The 21,328-nt window shown below is 35.8% G+C and overlaps 2 pseudogenes; one reads left to right on the forward strand and one right to left on the reverse strand.

The window, feature by feature from the left end:
- The first annotated feature begins 148 nt into the window (after window positions 1-148).
- On the forward strand, window positions 149-8,679 carry LOC120143245 (annotated as a pseudogene).
- Window positions 8,595-18,216, reverse strand: LOC120143246 (annotated as a pseudogene).
- Between the last annotated feature and the right edge of the window lie 3,112 nt (window positions 18,217-21,328).

Here is a 21,328-nt window from a genome sequence, read left to right on the forward strand (position 1 = left end):
TATTTTCGGTGTTGATTTCTTGGAGAGGTGAGAAAAAGAAGGGGATTCCTTCGTTCGAGGATGTTGTTTTGGTTCTTGTGCTTTTAACGACTGCTGTTTTTGTTTGATTGAAAACAACTAATGCTTTTTGTTTTGTTTTGAGAAAGAGATGAAGCGTTCTATAGATGAAGTTTGCAATGGCGGCTCTCGAATTGAAAGACAGGCGGTTATTTCACGAAGTGAAGAGTAAAACAGAACTTTTTCTTCGTTTTGATTATTAGCATTATTTTAAATTTCGTCTTTTCATCTTGAAAAAACCTTACTGTTTCTGAGTTTCCTTGTATTGTTTAGTTTAGTTGATTGTTCTGTGTTTTTGCTCGTTTAATTTTAGTTTACTTCAGTTCCATCTCTTTTTATAATCGTAAATCATCTTTGCTCTTTGATGAAAAGTTCAATTATTTTAGGTTTATAGTTGCTAAAGGTTCTGGTCGTGAATTTCCTTTTCCTTTAAAGAGGTTTTGGAGATAGCAACAATAGTAATGCACATTATTTTCTGGTTGCAATTTCGAGTTTTTCTTCTGCGAATAATCTGTGTTGTTTAAGACGAGGTTTTAATCGTGTGAGAGAAAATGTTAAATCTCACTAGTTGTTGATTTACAGTTTTTGAGGGGATGATGATATTTTATTTTTTAAATTATATGGAATCTTTTTTGTGATTATTGATCGGAAATGTTCTTTAATTTCTCGATGTATTATGTTTTTGAATGTTGAAGCTCTGAGCAACCATGGATGGTGGAAGCGCTAGGACCTAAAGGGGAACCGACAGAAGGTTATGCAATGGAGTATCTCAGAATGGTTAAACAGAGGTTTCCTGAGAACATGGGGAAATATTGTGACTTTGTTGAACTACTTAAAGACTTAAAGTCTCAAAGGTCTAATCATTATGGTCATTTTAATACTTCCCTCTATTCTTTGTTAATGTTTCTGTCAAGCAATTTGTGACTTGTGGAGTTTGGATATGTTGTGGAGTAGTAGAATTGACGCTGCTGGTTCCTTAGCCATAGTGAAGGAATTATTTGAAGGGCATCCAGACCTAATTTTGGGTTTCAATATCCTTTTGCCTGAAGGATTTCAGATTCCCTTCCACCGGGGGATAGAAGTGTACAACCGAATGAAAAGAAGAATTATTTAAAAATCACTAATTTGTGAGCAAGCTTAAGGTAGATGTTTTGCATCATTGCTATTTTGTGATATAGGGTTTTAGGGTGTGGAGTTTGTGATCTCATTGTTGGATTCTTGCAGGCAAAGTTTCAAGGTGACGATGACCATACCTATCAGTCATTTTTAGACATTATTTTAAGAAAAGAAAACAACTCTATTTCTACTGCCGAGGTTTGTCGGAAGGTATGTTTGGCTATGTTTTCCTTGCATTTGGTATAGAATGTATTTATCTACTGCCTAGTATGTTGGGTTTTGATGATCAGAAATTACACTCCTTAGGTCGCTGCTCTTCTCCTAGACCACCCGGCTCTGGTTTTGGAATTCCCCTGTGTTCAGCCTGGCTCTAACCGTTATGCTTATTCTGGTAGAAACTTTAAATCACGAGACAGGAGTTATTCTATCCCCACAATGCATGCTGTTCCTGCTGACAAGGTTTCTTTTAGCCTAATCCTTAATTTACTTAAGATTACATACAAAAAATTAAGCTAATTGTGAGAATATTTTTGCAGAAAGATCATAATACAACTTTGCATGCTCAAAGCGGCCTTAGCATGGAGCGCCTTAGAACATATAAGGATATAGTTGTAGTGAAAGAAGGAAAAGAGAAAAAGTGGCATGGTAGAAAGGAAAGGGTCAAGAGAGAAGAGATAGATAGCAGAGACCGAGAACAGGGTTGCCGAGACTTTGAAAATGACACATTCGATGATAAAAATGGCATAAAAAGTGAGTTTTGCTTCAGTTAAACATTATGGGAATAGCTATAATTTTAATATCGTATTAATTGAATATTCTCTTGGGGTTCTACTTTGCAGATTGACGAATTTATTCTTCATTTAAATGCAGTATTTATCTCCTTATTCTCGGAAGGATTATGAGAGTGATACCATTTTTGTGCAAATTACTTCACTTTTCCTGAATGGATGTTGTCTTTTTGTTGCATCCCTCATCAGTATGATTTTCGTGTAAAAAGCTGGATCATTGTAAAGTTTCAAACTATTATTCCTTGCCCTGCAGTGTCATGTTGCTTCTTTGACTTAGTCATATCAGGTCTGTGCAATCAGGAGTTTCTCGTAGTTTATTACAGAGCTGAGCTATCACTTTAATCTTAGGATTAAATGTGGATTCATGTTCCGTAAAACTAATGAAGCATTATAGTTGAACTGAACTTTACTCTTCTGTTTGAGTTTAAAATTTTGCGCATTTAGTTCGAAGTTTTTCACTTGCAGAGTTCGTGTGGATTGAAGGACAGTTACGTAGATTAGTCAACATGGAGGACAGAGACAGAGATCAAGTGCAAGAAAAGGATGACGGGATGATAGAGAGAGACCTTGAAACCCTAGAAAGGGGTGAACTTGATAGAATTTCTTTTGGCAATAAGGATGGCGGAAGTCATAAAACTTTGTTAAGTTTTAGCAAGGATAAATTCATTGGAAAATCCATTAATGAGCTCGACCTCTCTAACTGTGAAAAGTGCACTCCTAGTTACCGACTTCTTCCAGAGAATGTATGCAGATTTTTCTTCTTAATCATCCTTGTTTTTATGACCCAAGCTTATATGTTGATGCTCTTATAAATTATAATTACTTGTTTAATGCCTTCCAGTATCCAAGGCCTGTTGCAAGCGAGAGAGATGCTATTGGTATTGAAGTTCTGAATGATGATTGGGTTTCTGTCACTTCAGGGAGTGAAGACTACTCTTTCAGACTTATGCGCAGAAACCAGTATGAAGAAATCCTATTTCGATGTGAAGATGACAGGTTGGATCTTCCCCTAGCTTTTTAATAAATTGTGTTTGTGTGCGTCTTTTGCTGATATTGCTTAAAATACATCTTGATATTTCACTTATAATTAGTTCGGGAATTATTAATATCTTTATTACTTGTTGTCAGGTTTGAACTGGATATGTTGTTAGAGTCTGCGAAGGAAGCAACCAAGAAAGTAGAAGGACTACTAGATAATATTAACGAGGGTACAACCAAAACAGACTGGTCAACTTGTATTAAGGACCTCTTCACAGGTTATAATCTGACTAACAAGAGTAAAATATATGCATATGCATTGTGTAGTGCAGCCTTTCCCTTTTTTTACCTGATTTCTGTTCTCTTATAATTGTCAATGCAGTTCAGAATATTAGGTGCATTGAACGCTTATACGATGACTATGGACTTGATATGATGGATGAATTAAGGAAAAAGAACCAACTTGCTCTGCCAGTTATTTTAAATCGGTTGAAGCAGAAACAAGAAGAATGGGCTAGCTTTCGTTCTAATTCTAATAAATTTTGGGCTGAAGTTTATGCTAACAATCATCACAAATCACTTGATCACCGGAGCTTCACTTTTAAGCAGCAGGACCCCAAGAACTTAAGCACAAAAGGTGTCTTTAGCCTTTTCCTTTTAATGGGGATAAAGGGATTAGAGTTTGATCATTGAATATATTGGTAAATGATACCTGTGAGGATCGCACTGCACTGTATATTTCATTTGTTGCGTGTTGGGATTTTTGTTTGTTATAAATAATCCTCAAATTTACCATGAATACCAGCAAAGAGTGCTGACTCCTGAACTATCATGTTTCCTCTGTTTCTTGCTCTGGGGGAACTTCATGCATATCTGGTCTTTTAGTTGCTTGGCTAATTATGGACAACTTTTGTTCTTTTAAGACAGTTTTATACTGGAAACGAATTTACTAATTGAAATTTATGCATTTGACTTTTTGTAATAATTATGGATCTTGCTTTTTTAACTGAATAAGTGTACAATGCTTGGCTGGTTTGAATGCTGTCTCTTCTCATTGCCCTTTTCATATTTTTACAGCTCTATTGGCTGAGATCAAAGAAATAAGTGAGAAGAAGCAAGAAGAACATGATTTGCATCTCGCTATTGCTTCGGGAAACAGACGATCTATTATTGCAGATATGGAGTTCGAATATCCTGATCGTGAAATCCATGAAGATCTTTATCAGCTCATCAAATATACCTGTGGAGAATTGTGTACAACTGGACAGTTGGATGAAGTAATGAAAATATGGACTACATTCCTGGAACCCATGCTTGGTCTCCCGTCTCGTCCTCAAGGAGCAGAGGACACCGAAGATATCGTGAAGGCTAAGAACAACAACGTCGAAAATGGTAACTCTAGTTTTGCTGAGGGTGAAGTGGATGATGCCACAAGGCGATTGTTTGAACTGCAGGACGGTAATTGTTTTAGATATAATGAAGAATCATTTAGACAACATAAAGTTGAAATGGAGGAAGGTGAGTTCTTCCCAAATGGGGATTTTGAGGAAGGTGAGTTCTTACCAAATGGAGATCTCGAGGAAGGGGAGTTCTTACCAAACAAGGATTTTACTGCCTATAAGATGGAAGATGGTGCATCCGAGGATAGTGAGAATCGTGTGCTTTCTGGAAAGGGTAATAAAGGGGAGAGTAAATATGAGGCTGAAGGGATGTCTGATGTTTATGAGGCAGAAGGAGATGGAACATTATTACCGTTTTCCGAACGTTGTCTCCTAACCACAGAGCCCCTTGCAAAGCATGTCCCTTCAGCATTACACGAGAATGAGACGGATTCACGGGTTTTTTACGGAAATGACTCATTTTATGTGCTCTTCAGGCTTCACCAAGTAAGTACCTTTTATTGAATTAGTAAAATATTTAACTAACCTTAACGATAATATTTGTTGCATGGTTTGTTCGTCAAGTTATTAACTCCTTAAACAATTTCAACAGAAATTATACGAAAGATTGCAATCAGCAAAGAACAATTCATCATCTGCAGGTCGGAAATGGATGCCTTCGAGTAGTTCAAGTCCTGCTGATCTCTATGACAGGTAATTTAGTTTTTAACTTCCGGTGCTGCCGGCACTACTATCACATGTTTAATTTCTACTCTTATTATGATATAGGTTCATGAGTGCACTTTACAAATTACTTGATGGCTCTTCTGATCATACGAAATTGAGGATGATTGCGGAGTTATCCTTGGGAGTACAGTCATAAGTTCTGTTCACGATGGATAAGCTGATATATAATCTTGTGAAACAGGTAATGTTGATTTCTTACCGATGTTTCCTTTTTTCTTGGATAAGCTTCTTTCCGAAGTTTCGCCCTTCTTTTCCTCGGCATATCTGATTCTAAAGTTTTTCATCTTTATGGTTCTTGCCTTAGCTTCAAGTGGTTGCAAGAGAAGAAATGGACAATAAGCTTCTTCAACTCTATGCATATGAGAAATTAAGATACTCTGGTAGATTCATTGATGTTGTTTATCAGGATAATGCCCGTCTTCTCCTTCATGATGACAATATATATCGTATCGAATGCGTACGTATTTCGTTCTCATTTTGTTTCGCTTATATTAATTGTTTATTTGATCTCAATCTCTCGTCTTTGATACAACAACTCTCATATGCAATCTGCATCTTACATTTCGTGGATGCAGTCATCCACACCAACTCGTCTTTCCATTCAGCTCATGGACTATGGGAACAATAAGCCTGAAGTGATGGCTGTTTCCATGGACTAATTTTGCAGCGTATTTGTGCAACGACTTTCTCTCGGCTGTTCCGGAGAGAAAAGAGAAATCTCGGGTTTTCTTGAAGAGGTACAATAAGAATACACGATGGACAGTTGTTCACATGTATTCCATGTGGTCGTGCATCATCCTGACAATATGTAAATGTGGTGTTTACAGGAATACGAAGAAATGCATGGATGGTGATGAACCTTCTTCGACGGGCGAGGCGGCTGGACTTACTATGGTTAATGGCTTGGAGTGCAAGATTGCTTTCAATTCTTCCAAGTTATAAGCTCGCATGTTTTTTTTGTGTGTATAATATATGTATATATATATATGGGATGGACCTGGAGCGGCTACCTTCCTAAAAAATATTAAAATTAACATATATTTTAAATTTTATCTACATATTTTTTATTGAAAATTTATTTTCGCCATATAAAATTTTATAAATTTAAATTTGACTTCCCAATATGTTCGTCCTGTATATGTATACATGTGATAAGCTAACGAGTAAAATTTGTAAGTGTTAGGTCTCTTATGTTATAAATACGGAAGATTTATTTGTTTCTAGCGAGACAAAAACCATCCTCTCATCAGAACTACTCATGACATAATTGGCCGGCGGCTTCGAATATCAATTCAACAATGGTTATTAATTTAAGGGTGTGTTTGATAGCTGAAAATTATTTTATGCAAAATGTTTTCTTATTTTTTTTGTGTTTGATAGCTGTAATTGGTTTTATGAAAAATATTTTCTAGTTTTTGATAGTTGTAATTGATTTTCTCAATATAATTCATTTTTCTAGTTTCTTTGTATTTTTTTGTAAATTGTTTTACCATTTGATTTTCCGTAAAACATTTTACTAATTTTTCATTTCAGAGTACAAGTATTCAAAAAAATATTATTTTATACATTATATATTAAATTAATTTTTTAATATTATTTTAATAAAAATATTAATTATTAAAATATCTAATATACATATAATATAATTTTAATAATATTATATTAATATATACTCAAATATATTATAATAATATATGATATTATAAATTTTTAAATAAATTATTAATATTTATCTATTTTTATAATATAATATTATTAAATTATTAATAATGAGTAATATTAATTTATATATTTAATATTAATATAATAATTTAGCATTATGTTAATAAAATACTGATAATTAAAGTTAAGGGTGTTCAAATGGTTGACTCAACTACCTATCGAATTGAATTACCATTAACCGAATAAATCAAACTTTTTTTAATCGTTAATCAAATCTTTTTTAAAATATGAACCGAACTGAACTTAATTTATGTAAATCATTTTCTATAAAATTAATTATAGTGTATTAAATAATTTACACAATATCATCAAAACACCATAAAATAGTTTTCGAAAACTATTTCCCGAAAAATGTAATTTATCTTACGTAAAACAATTTTAGATAGTTCACTTTACGTAAAACAATTTTCATGTAATTTATTTTATGTAAAACAATTTTTAAATAGTCCATTTTATGTAAATTATTTTCTAAAAATACACATTACTGTATATCAAACAGACCGTAAATAATCATTTGAGACTTTTCACGGAAATTCTTGTAGTGTAATAAGTAATTTAAATTTAAATTGTTACATGTTAATGTTTTAATTTTGAATAATCATTTAAGCTTTTCGTGAAAATTCTTATAAAGGATTTTCTAATTTGACGATTCTCTTACTGATAAGAAAATCTTACTTATTAAACATGATTAAAAAATTATATACTATTATTTTATCTAAATTTATGAAATTAAAAGTATTAATAATTTTTTTAACAATTACAACTAAATTTTATTAATTAAAACAAAGGTGTCTTGAATTATGACATATCAAAAGTTCCAAACATAAAGAGAAATAGGGACAATAGTCCCCAAAAAGTTAATATAAAAGTATTAAATATAAAAATAAAAGATTAAAACATTATCTTGAGAATGACGATTAACATCAAAAGAGCCTAAATTAGGGTGAGCAAAATCTAATATATATTAATGATTGGGGCTATAAGAAAAGATCGAGAAATCCACCAAACTTTTTTTGTCAAACCAGAATTAGGGTGAACAAAACTCGATTTGATTTGAAAATTTTATCTTTTTTAATCAAGTTGATTCGAAAAAACTTGATTCGAATTGACTCAAAAAAAATTGACTCGACTCATAATTTTATGAATTTGACTTGACTCGAATTTTTTTTAAATTTGAGTCGAGTTATAAAATAAAACTCGAATAGCTTGAAATTTTTAGTAATTAATGGATTGATTTTCAAGTTTAAGTCGAGTCCCTCAACTCTATATAATATATGTATACAACATATGAAAAAATATATATGTATTGATACGATTATGAAAAATCGTTTAAATTAAAATTATATACTATCATAATATTATAAACATTTATAATTAAATTTAAATAGAAGCTCGAGTAACTCGATTCGAGTCGAATAGAATAATTTTCGAATAAAATTTAAATTATAAAATAAGACTTATCAACTTGAATAATTTAATTTTTTTTACTCGATTGAGCATTCACTCCAACATGAACAAGTCCTGAACCGCATTTCCTCTTCACTTTCTCTTTCAACTCCATCGATCCTGTCTTGTCCTAATGGATGAACCGGCCATCTCCATTGCCACTCAAATCTTCTATCAAACAACCCTCAATAACCTAAATTGAAGCCAAACAATTCGAAAATTGGAAATTCAAACTTTCATATTTTGAACCATCGATATCCCCTCTACCAACAAAATCTCTACTAATCCAAATCAAGACCGAACAAATCGAATATTGGATATTCAAAGTTTGATATCCTGGCGCCCTTTAGGATGCTTTTAATGATTCTGAATCAGACTTTCATATACAAAATATGAGTGAATCCAATTTGAGGTTGAGGATACATTATATCAACAACAACAAATGATTAGCGTTAAGCAGAAACACCTAATTTATAGTTTGTTGCAGAGGAACTTCATCCAGAGAGCTCGCTTATGGGTGGACGGTCCATGACACTAGATGCAGTTGTCGCATTTTTCTGCAGCAACGGATCGATATCAGGCAATTTTGGAATCTGAGCCAAAAGGTCGATTGTTCTCTGTAAAAGTCGGGCTAAATCACCCTCATCCATGGCACAATCCATCATCAATTCCCTCCAAGATAGCCCGGAAGCCCAGGCTTCAACCATTCCTGAAAACTGGCCATCCAAACAGCAAAGTATCTCTACCTCATGTTTCTCTTGAAGTTGCAGAAAGGAGTTTCTTTGTTCATCTAACAAACTAATGACATTTAGGACAGTAGAGGAAGCCTCATATATGTAATTATTGTTTTTCCATGCACGTACCTTGATCCCCTCGGAAACTAAACTCGCACACACAGCGGCGAGCTGCACAGGCTTTAAATCTAGCAAGATCTTGTTTCGAAATACCATTGCCAACCACAGTTCATTTTCTCCACGAATCGCGGCTGCTGTTTCTCAAAGAGGGAATATTACATGTGTATTGACGTCTAATGCCCTTGTTTCATGAATGACATTGCTGATTTGAAGAAACTCCTTCCAACCAGCTGGTTCAAATTTTCTCCATTCTATTGATCAAATGATTTGACCGTGCCTTCAACCGTTTTATCTTTTCCTCAGTAAACCTAGCTGTTGTTGGAAGCGTAGATGAGCTCTCGGTAATTTATAACTCGAACATTTTATTTATTGATACGAAACAAAATATTTTACAACGATACTACCTCAATATTACAATACTGCAATACTAGCTGCGGCTAGTTTACAAACTCAACCTTACTATTTTAAGCTTTGCTAAGCTCTCTCAATTCTCTCTATTTTTTTCTCTCGTATGTTTTTCTTTTTCTCTCTACTCACACTTTTCCTCACTTATATTTCTTTCACTCACTCTTATTTTTTTCTTCACTTATTTAAAAGCTTGCTTTGCTCACATATATATACATGTAATAAACCGACTTAAATTGCTAGATATTTCCATGCGAAGTTGCCTTCCATAATTTTTTATTGTTTTATTTGCTAACAAAACATGGCATGTTTCAAGTGCTTCCAAACTTTATGTTTTGCCGACATATAATAGTGGTATAATGCACTACCACATTGCTTTGTTTCTACATTATTCTATCATAATTGAGTTTGATATCCAACACTCCCCCTCAAACTCGATTTTCCATTCCGAGCTTTTCTTTGAGTCGGTTGAATATATCTGCTCTCAATGGTTTTGAAAAAATGTATGCTATTTGATCTTCAGTTCTGCAGTAAATTAGCTCCACATTTTTGTTCTTCACCTGCTCTCGTATAAAGTGATACTTTGTATCAATATGCTTGCTTCAGCTATAGGAGACTGGATTCTTAGCAAGAGAAATTGTAGACTTATTGTCGACATAAATTTTAATTGGTTCTTCTTGTGCCAAATTTAGCTCGTGCAAAATATTCTTTAACCACATTGCTTGACAAGTGCATGCTGCTGCAGCTATGTATTCTGCTTCACATGTTGAAAGAGCTACCGTTTGTTGCTTCTTTGATGACCATGAAAATACTGCAGAGCCTATATGAAAGATATATTCGGTTGTTCTCTTCCGATCGTCTAAGTCTCCCCCATAATCACTATCAGAATAATCAACCAGCTTCGAATTTTTTGAATGCGTGTAGAATAAGCCATGACCTGTTGTACCTTTGACATATCTGAGGATTCTTTTTGCTGCAATCCAATGATCTTGTTTCGGATTCTCCATGAATCTGCTTACCAATCCCACAACGTATGTTATGTCTGGTCGTGTGATAGTCAGATACCTTAGACTTCCAACGATGCTTTTAAACAACGTCAGATTCACTTGCTCTCTTGTTGAATTCATACTTAATTTGACTCCTGGTTCTGCTGGAGTGGCTACCAACTTGCAATCTTCTATTCTGAATTTTCTTAAAATTTCTTCTGCATACTTCTTTTGTGATATAAATATTCCTTCTTGCATTTGCTTCACTTCAACTCCAAGGAAGTATGACATTTCTCCAATATCTTTCATTTCAAATTCTTTAGTCATAGCTTTCTTAAAATCATTGAACATACCTGGATTATTTCATGTGAAAATCATGTCATCCACATATAAGCACATGATCATGATATCACCGTCTTCATTTTTCTTTGTGTATAAGGCATGCTCGTATGGACTCTTCATGAACCCATTTCTCTAGAAATATTCATCAATCCTCGTGTTCCAAGCTCTCGGGGCTTGCTTCAGACCATATAGAGCTTTCTTCAATCAATAAACTTTGTCTTCATGTCCCTTTTTAATGTATCCAGGTGGTTGCTCAATATAAACTTCTTCTTCTAGGTAGCCATTTAGAAATGCTGACTTCACATCCATCTGGTAAATTTTTCATCCTTTTTGTGCTGCAACTGCTGTGAGAAGTCTGATGGTCTCGATCCTTGCTACTGGAGCAAATACTTCATCATAGTATATTCCTTGTCTTTGCTTATAGCCTTTGACAACTAGCCTCGCTTTGTGCTTCTCAACATTTCCTTCTTTATTGGTCTTTGTCTTGTAAACCCATTTTACTCCAATTGGGTTATGGCCTTCTGGTTGTCTTGTTAGCTCCCATGTATCATTTCTTTCTATTGATGCAATTTCTTCATCCATTGCATTCCTCCATTTGTCATCTTCAACCGCTTCTTCGTATGTTATTGGATAACTGTTCACAAGTAAGCAGAAAAGTGAAACATTATTTAGTTCATAATCGTTGTACCTTTTTGGCATTCTTCTCTCTCTTGTAGATCTTCAAACTTCTGTGGGAGGCGCTTCAGAATCTTCTATTATGTTGCTGGCATCACTGCTGCTACTTGAGGACGATGGTATATTTTGTTGAGGACCTTGATCATAAGCTTGTTCATCTTGATTGATAAGATCGTCATCTTTAAAAAATAGTCCTTCAACTTTCTTTTCCTCTTTGCTCCATCTCCAATAGTCTGCTTCATCGAACTCGACATCTCTTGAAATTATTACCTTCTTGGTAAGAGGATTATATAATCTGTAAGCTTTGCTTCTTTCATCATAGCCAATGAAAATACAGTTTTCTCCTCTGTCATCAAGCTTCTTTTTTATCTCTGTTCAGGAACGTGGGCATATGAGATGCATCCAAAAATCTTGAGGTGTCCAACTCCTGGTTTCTGACCACTCCATGCTTCGTTTGGCGTCATATACTTCACGTTTTTGTTGGACATCTATTCAATAGGCAAACTGCACATCGAACTGCTTCAGCCCAGAAATTTCTCGGTAGTTGCTTGCTTTTTATCATGCTTATTGCCATGTCCAAGATTGTGTGGTTCTTCCTTTCTGCAACTCCATTTTGTTGGGGCGTGAATCTGGCTGGCAGCTGATGGATGATGCCATGCTCTTTGCAGAATTCTTCAAATAACTTTGATATATATTCGCCTCCTCTATCTGATATGAGTATCTTCAAATATTGACCGCTTTGTTTTTTCGCCATTGCTTTAAATTCTTTTAATTTTTCCAGCGCTTCTGACTTTTTTTTCAAGATATAAATCCAACATTTTCTACTAAAATCATCAATAAAAGTTAGGTAGTACATGTTACCACCAAGAGATGATATGTCAAAAGGACTGGTTATATCTGTGTGTACTATCTCTAGCAGTCTTCGGGCACGCCAGGATCTACCAACTTCAAAGCTTTGTCTATGTTGCTTTCCTTTGATGCAAGCCTCACATAATTGATTTGGAGGGTTGATCTCTGGTAGTCCTTTCCCCATGCTCGTTTTTTATAACAGCTTCAAACCAGAAAATCCAAGATGTCCATATCTTAGATGCCACAGCCATGAAATCATCTTTGATCGCGGTCTTCATGCACTTGACTTCTCCCGACTCGATATCAATTATAAAGAGACGATTTCGAGTCATAGCAACTTGGGCTATTAATTCTCCTTCTTTATTTTTGATGGCAAGCGAGCGATTCTTCATCTGCACTTCATATCCTTTTTCCAAGAGTTGACCAAGACTGATGATATTGCTTTTCAAAGTAGGTACATAATAAACATCTAAAATGTATTTATTTTCTCCATTTCTCTGAGTAATCATGACTTCACCTTTTCCTTTTAGTTCTGCATACGAGTCATCTCCTAACTTTACTCGCCCATGAACTGTTTCATTTAATTTCACAAATAGTTCCCTTTAACCACACATATGGTTACTGGTACAATTATCAAGATACCAAATATTTTTCTTGAATTCTTCATTTCCTTTATAAGTGAGGAATACATGAGATTTTTCAATTTTTTCTTCTTGAGTTACTGCTACGCTATTTCTTTCTTCTTGTTTAGGAGCAGATCTACAGTCATAACTATAATGACCATACTTATCGCAATTATAACATTGTATCTGAAATTTATTTCCTTGTTGATATATGCCTCTACCTCGGCCTCTGAATCCTCGTCCATGACCTAGTGTTGGATTGTTTTCACTTATTTGATCAGTGTCATATGATCAACCACCACGTCCACGAGTTCCTCATCCTTCTATGTATCTACCACAATAACCAGTACAATTTCCTCGACCTCTTGGGTAGCTGCTGCTAGCTTCTCCTTCGTTGACATTCATCTTACTTTCTAGAGCTTGCTCTAGATTTTCAGAATCTTCATTTTGTTTCATTTTCTGCTCATGGGCTTGAAGTGAACCCACAAGCTCATCGATCGAAATTTGGGATAAATCTTTTGATTCGTCGATTGCCACCACCACGTAATCAAATTTTCTTGTTAATGACCGCAAAACTTTTTCCATCACTCTAACATCGTCGAGTGATTCGCCATTTATTTTCATTTCATTTACGACCACTTTCACACGACTAATATAATCATCAATGGTTTTCGTATTTTTCATTTTTAACATCTCAAACTCAACTCGGAGAGTTTGTAAGCGTACCTTCTTTGCTTTTTCGGCACCTTGTAGAGATTTTTGCAAAATCTCCCATGCTTGTTTTGCGGTCTTCCCATCAGAAATTTTTTCACAGGTAGATTCGTCTACTCCTTGAAAAATAAAGAACAATTCTCTTTTATCTTTTCTCCGGGATTCCTTCAATAATTTCTCTTTTCTTCATTGGTCAGGGTTGCTTCTGCTGCTACATTTTCAGGCTCGGTGTAACCATCCTTGATGATATCCCAACAATCTTGGGAGCCTAGTAACGCCTTCATTTGAATGCTCCAATTTTCGTAATTAGTCTTTGTCAATCTCGGGATTTTTGGTTGAATCATGTTGGTCATCTTCTCTATCACGTTGAACTCGAACCAAGCTCTGAGGCCACTTGTTAGAAGCGTAGATGGGCTCTCGGTAATTTATAACTCGAACATTTTATTTATTGATACGAAACAAAATATTTTACAACGATACTACCTCAATATTACAATACTGCAATACTAGTTTCGGCTAGTTTACAAACTCAACCTCACTATTTTAAGCTTTGCTAAGCTCTCTCAATTCTCTCTATTTTTTTCTCTCGTATGTTTTTCTTTTTTCTCTCTACTCACACTTTTCCTCACTTATATTTCTTTCACTCACTCTTATTTTTTTCTTCACTTATCTAAAAGCTTGCTTTGCTCACATATATATACATGTAATAAACCGACTTAAATTGCTAGATATTTCCATGCCAAGTTGCATTTCATAATTTTTTATTGATTTATTTACTAACAAAACATGGCATGTTTCAAGTGCTTCCAAACTTTATGTTTTGCCGACATATACTAGTGGTATAATGCACTGCCACATTGCTTTGTTTCTACATTATTCTATCATAATTGAGTTTGATATCTAACAGTTGCGTCCAAGATCTTTTTGTATTCTCGGAAGCCTTCGGTACGTGCTATCTTTTTCTTCAAACGTGATACTTTGTTCCTTTGTTCTTTGTAATGTTCAACAGATGCAATGTACTCTTGTGAAATATGTAACATCTCATCACTTTCTAAAAGACTGCTTAAAACCGGCACATTTAGACTCCAATACCATGTCTCTAGAGATCCTTCCAAGCACCATAAACCAACAAGCTCGGAGTCAGCAAGCTTTTCCCATTGCATTTCCTCTTTCTCTAGAAGTGACCTCATTATTTCCAGGGGCAAAGCCTCACCCTGAGTTAAAGCAACATCAGGAAAGCCACTCCTATAAACAGTTTTAATCCACTTTTCAGTAAATAGATACCATGAGTTATCTGAACCAAGGTCCACATAGTAAGTACTATCTTGAAGACTGTCAGACTCAGATTCACCAGCATCTAACTTGGTTCCACCTCCGCTCAGTGCAAAAGAATCGTAAGTCAAAACCATGTTCTTAAGTTTTGAACCAACAAGCGATTCAACCTTCGCCAGATAAATAGCAAGAACAAAGTTCTCAACACCTTCAGAATCATCATACTGCAAGCAAATGAAGGGTAGATGTCCATTTTCAAAATTCTCCGAGAGAGGTTTCAAAGCAGAAAATAGAAGTTTGTCCTTGGGCGCTTTTCTGCCCTTAATTCCTCTTGTAAATCTGCAATCTCCTTATATGCCACCTCTGATAGAAGTTTCTGAGTCTTTCTATCTATAGCATCATTACTAATTTCATAAGTGTTTCAATCTTTTTCTGTATTTTAGCAAGCTCCTCTTTAGAAGCAATCATTACATTGCTCCCCAAGTAGTTTCCAAAGCTTTGCTCAACTAACTTCCTTGCCTCCTCCAAAGTCCTTGCTTGCAAGGTATTTGTTTCATCCAATTAATTTGGCCGACGAGTAACTTTAGCGCCACTAGAAGATTCAACACCGTTCCATAAGAAGCTGTGAACTGTGATATGAGGGGTTTAAATCCAGAAAATAGAAGTTTGCAGCACTCTTCGGCGCCTTCATAAGGAGTCTGCACTATCACAACATGGCCCCTTTCATATATGCCTCTACGTCCAGCACGCCCTGTCATTTGAAGCAATTCATTAGGGCTCAATTGGATGCGTCCAGTGCTTATCCTTTTGCTAAGAGATGAAATAACAGCGGTCCTAGCAGGCATGTTGATTCCAGCCGCCAGGGTTTCTGTAGCGAAGACAACTTTAACAAGTCCTCGCTGAAAGAGCTCCTCAATAATTGATTTCCATAGCAGCGGGCAACCATCATGATGTGCAGCAACTCCTTTAATTAGTCCCTTCACTGCAGTCTCCCTCACAGGATCGGGATACTGAAGCGGGAACTTCTTCAATGCGAGTTCTACCTCACTCATCTCACACTCATCCAAAAGGCTGCAATTTTCAACATACTGCACGGCTGCATCACAACCTCTCCTATTAAAAATGAACTAAATTGTTGGAAGCATGTCCTTTGCTTTGAGGTGCCATAGTGCATCAACAATTTGAGGAACCTGAAAATTATCGTGAAAGCCATAAATATATATTTATTTTTCATTAGAATTGTTACTAAGCTAATCAGGAAAAAAATATTATTGAAAGTATCCATATTTTGCAAACAAATTTGCCAACCACAAGAAAAGTATAAAACCACTATAATATACCTGTGAACGACGAATTGTGTTTTTGTCATTCTTTGAAAGAGGCTGCTCAGACATGCCAACTATACTATTAACAGCGCCGTTTCTTCCACGTCTTTGTGAATTCCTTCTTCTAGATCCATCATCCCTGTACAAGTTGTCTCCTGAAGCAGAAAGTTGTAAATAATTGACAGCTTCCTGTTTCAAATTCCAAAAGAAATTGAAAACTTGTTAGAATCACTACCAGATATGTGTAGTGATAGTATGCAAAATATTGTCTGAAGGAAGAGGATTTCATTGAAGTTACGATTTACAAGAGTGACAAAATTCACATCCCTTGATGTCAATTATAATCTAGCAGAAGAGATGCAATACAATTTCATTTTTATCTATTTTCATTTTCCAAAATACAATAATGAAATTTTATCAATTTTCATTTAGCATGGAGAGAGAGAGAGAGATGAAATGTCTAAAAACTAAGTACGTTGTTGTATATGCACGAATGCGAGCCTGCATATGGTATTTATTATTCATGTTATTTATTATTCTAGCCGCACTTTAAATGAAGCACAATTGAACTACACCACTATTGAAAAAGAATTACTTGTCGTGGTATTTGCTTTTGATAAATTTAGACCTTACCTAATAGGCACCAAAGTTATTGTTCACACTGATCATTCGGCTATAAAATATTTAGTGAACAAAAAGGATGCCAAGCCTAGACTTATTAGGTGGATCTTACTTTTGTAAGAATTCGACTTAGAGGTGGTAGATAGAAAAGGGATTGAAAATCAAGTTGTTGATCACTTATCTAGGCTAGAGAACAATTCTGAATGACATGACACTGTAGATATTAAAGAGGAATTTCATGATGAGAAAATTTTATATGCCACGACAATCCCGTGGTACGCTGACCTTGTTAATTTTCTTGTTAGTAGAATTCTGGCTTTTGATTTAGATAGTCAGGCTAAAAAGAAATTCAAGAATGATGCAAGGCATTGTTTTTGGGATGAGCCATATTTATTCAAGCATTGTGCCGATCAGCTCATTAGACGATGTGTACCTAAAGAAGAATAGCGCGACATTTTGTACCATTGTCATTCAGCCCCATGTGGAGGCCATTTTGGTGGAGCAGGGACTGCTGCTAAGGTCCTGCAATCATGCTTTTATTGGCCAACTCTGTTTCGAGATGCCCAAGCATTTTACAAAGCTTGTGATCAATGCCAGCGGACTGGAAACATCTCCAGACGACATGAGATGCCGTTGCAAAATATTTTGGAGATAAAGTTGTTTGATGTGTGGGGCATCGATTTCATGGGACCATTCCCATCTTCTGAAGGAAAATTATATATCCTGCTTGCTGTGGATTATGTATCAAAGTGAGTGGAGGCAATAGCAACATCAAGAAATGACTCCAAGACCGTACTCAAGTTTTTGTACAAGTATATTTTCACTCAGTTTGGAGTACCTCGTGCTATCATAAGTGATGAGGGAATCCATTTTGATAACAAGTTGATTGCCAAGGCATTGAAGAGATATGGAGTTTGACATAAGATTGCCACGACATATCATCCGCAGACAAATGGCCAAACAGAAATATCCAATCGAGAGATCAAGCAGATTTTAGAGAAAGTGGTGAACCCAAGACGTAAGGATTGGTCGCCAAAGTTGGATGAAGCACTTTGGGCGTATAGAACAATATTCAAGACTCCTTTGGGGATGTCACCCTTCAAGCTAGTATATGGGAAAGCTTGTCATCTTTCGGTTGAACTTGAACATAAAGCTTATTGGGCCATCAAGCAATTGAATTTTGATGCTCAACAAGCTGGGGAGCAGAGACTACTGGAACTTAATGAAATGGAAGAGTTTAGAGCACAAGCATATGAGAATGGTCGGATTTACAAGGAGAAAACCAAGAAGTGGCATGACCAGAAACTGATGCCACGTCATTTTAATGTGGGCCAACAAGTCTTGCTTTACAACTCCATACTCAAACTTTTGCCTCGAAAGCTCAAATCTCGATGGTCATGACCATTTGAGGTGCATTATGTCTATCCTCATAGAGCTGTTGACATCAAGAGAATAGACAATGAGACGATCTTCAAGGGACCACAGTGTTGCAAACCGTGCAGGGAGCGGTTACCCAAATGGAGGAAATGACAGAGCATTAAATGGGGAATATATTATTTGATTTTGTTTTTTTTTAATTTCTTTTAATTCTGACATTTACTTTTCTCTCTCCACAGTTTTGTCCTATCATCATCATTACCTTTTGGCAGTTTTTCCTTCCCCATACACACATAACCCCCCACCCACTAATTCCTTTCTTAACCGTCCTATCACCCCTTTTCCCTCTCAAATTTTTAACTTTATCTTCTCTTTCATCCTTAACTTTTCTATTTCATTTTAACTTTTACTTTTCTCTCTCATTTCTTCATCTTATTCCTCTTTTATTTTCTCCATAGCCGAAACTCCTCCAAGGTTTTTAAAGTTTTCAAAAGCTTTGTCCTTTTTTGTTTTTCTTGCTTCAACAACACTGAAAATGGTGCATTCAAGACCGGCTCCAACAGACGCTTTCGCTTGGCAACAGTTCGAGGATGACGAGGCCAAGGCTCGATTCCAAACATTTAAGAACCATAAACTCTTCTTTGAGTTAGGTTTTATTTTTACCGAGGAGACTGATGGTGGCTTTGGACCCGACGTAATGGACATCGTGACACCGCTCAAGTGGAAGAAGTTCGCACGCCATCCGGGTTCAGTGAATGCCTCGTTGGTTAAGGAGTTTTATGCAAATATTTCCAAGCCCAACCAACACTCCATTTTCGTCTGAGGTAAGTAGATCCATTTTACACCCACTGCGATTAATCGATATTATCATTTGCAGGATGTGGTGGATTGACATGCCCAGTTTGAAACAGAGGCTGATAGTACCACCTACGATGACATTCTTGAGGACTTATGCTTTGCAAACACTGAGTGGAATGGGCGCCAAACGAGTTGATACTCGGTCAACCGTGAGCGTCTTCAACTGCCCGCCAAGTTATGGAATCACTTTCTTAAGCATAAACTTATGCCTACTTCCCACAATACGACGGTATCACTTTCTCGCTTAATGCTTTTACATTCGATAATTGTATCCCGTCCTATTAATGTTGGTCGTATTATTGTTCAGCAAGTTAATGACTGTTTGGGTAAAAAGACAAGTGCTTTGGTGTTTCCGAACTTAATTACTACTTTGTGTCGTAAGAAAAAAGTCGAGGAAAATGATTTTGATGAGATTTTACCTGGATTATCGGGCATTACTAGGGCCAAACTCCCACTGCTATTGGGAAATGAAAATCCCAAATCTAAAGACCCTATTCATGAGCAATTTGTAGGCACTTCACAATCAAATGCCGAGGCAAGATTGCTTGCTCTCGAGGAAGTTGTGATGCAGACTCAGACTCACCTGCATGCTTTACACGGTGACATCCGTAATTTCTTTGGATATGTGAAGCATAGAGATGTTGTGGTGGAATCGATGTTTCAAGAAATTATTCCCCACGGTTTATGGAATTTCCCTGGCTTTCCAAACAAAATTCTGCTGGCATTTAATGCCGAGGCATCCCCAGAGCCTGAGCAAGATGCAGTCGATCCTCCAGTTGATGACCCAACTCCTAATCAGCACCGTTCTGTGACACCTGATCCGTACCATTCTGACACCCCTGAATATCCGCCCACTGTCCCTGTCGAAGAAACACCCAGTCCCATCCATACACTCGATCCTTCTCCTATACCACGTAGTGGTCGACGCACCAAGACCATGGTTGGACGAAAGAATATTGCGCATTATTACTCTACTTCTTCCGAGTCCAGCCCAACACCCCTACGCAAGCACACCAGACGAGGAGCTGCCAGTAGCTCAAAGTCAACACCACCACGTAAACATTGAGGTACCTCACTTGCATTCATTTTTATTTATAATGCATTTGATTGCATGACATTTAGTTTTTATTTAGTTTAGTTCTCTTTAAGCATTGTGGACAATGATTCCCTTAAGTTTGGGGGAGGTAGTGTTCTTGGTAGGTCATGCATGATAGCATTAGCGTAGTATTATGCCATGGCATCATTAAATGGTAGGACAGTTAGATAGAATGTAACATCCTCAATACCGGGTTAGTGACTAAATTAGAAAGTTTCAGATTTTGGTGATTAAAATAGAATAAATGAATAGTATAAAGATTTATATGTAAATGATTGTGTAGAATTTAATTGAAAGGAAGAAGGAATGGAAGGGCCAAAGAGTCATTTGCAAGAAAAATTAATTAAAGAAGGGATAAGGATATATATGAGTACAAGTGGGTTGAAAATGAGAGAACAACAAAGGCTTCCAGAGTTCTCTTCTTCTTCTTCTTTCTTCCTTATGCGTGTGAACCAAAGCAAATGTAAGATTTCTGATTATTGAGTTTCTTGTTAAATTTAATATTGGGTTTTGATTATTAGATGATAACTAAGCTTAAGGAAAGCTTAAGTTATCTTAACATCAAAGGATGATTGAGTTAGGAGAGATTTAAGATTTGAAGTTCTTAAATGAAATCTTGGAATAGAGTTCATAACTAGAATTGAAAGTTATATTTGACTTGTCATCAATCTAGTTAAGATATACGAAGTGTTAAAAGCGGAATTCAAACATGTTGATTTATTAATGTAATTCTTGAATTACATATGAAGGATATGATTTGAAGGTTTAAGATGAAATAAATGAGTATAAATTAGTTTAAGGATGTGTACTAGAGTTAAGAATGAAAAAGAGGATTAAACATGAAGGATTTAATCCAAAATAAATGAATTTTTGGGTTTAAAAAGAGGATTCTGGGCAGAGTGCATCGATGCACATTCATAGTGCATCGATGCATCAAGGTTAAAACCCAGAAATTGTTTGAAGGTGTATCGATGCATTGGTAGTGCATCGATGCACTCATTTAAAATAAAAACATCGAATGCAATTCATGCATCGATGCATCCCATTAATAATGAAACATCGAATGCAATTGGTGCATCGATGCATAAGGAGTGCATCGAT

The sequence above is a fragment of the Hibiscus syriacus genome, unplaced genomic scaffold (genome assembly GCF_006381635.1).
Source record: "Hibiscus syriacus cultivar Baekdansim isolate YM2019G1 unplaced genomic scaffold, ASM638163v2 tig00110840_pilon, whole genome shotgun sequence".
In the NCBI taxonomy this organism is placed as follows: Eukaryota; Viridiplantae; Streptophyta; class Magnoliopsida; order Malvales; family Malvaceae; genus Hibiscus; species Hibiscus syriacus.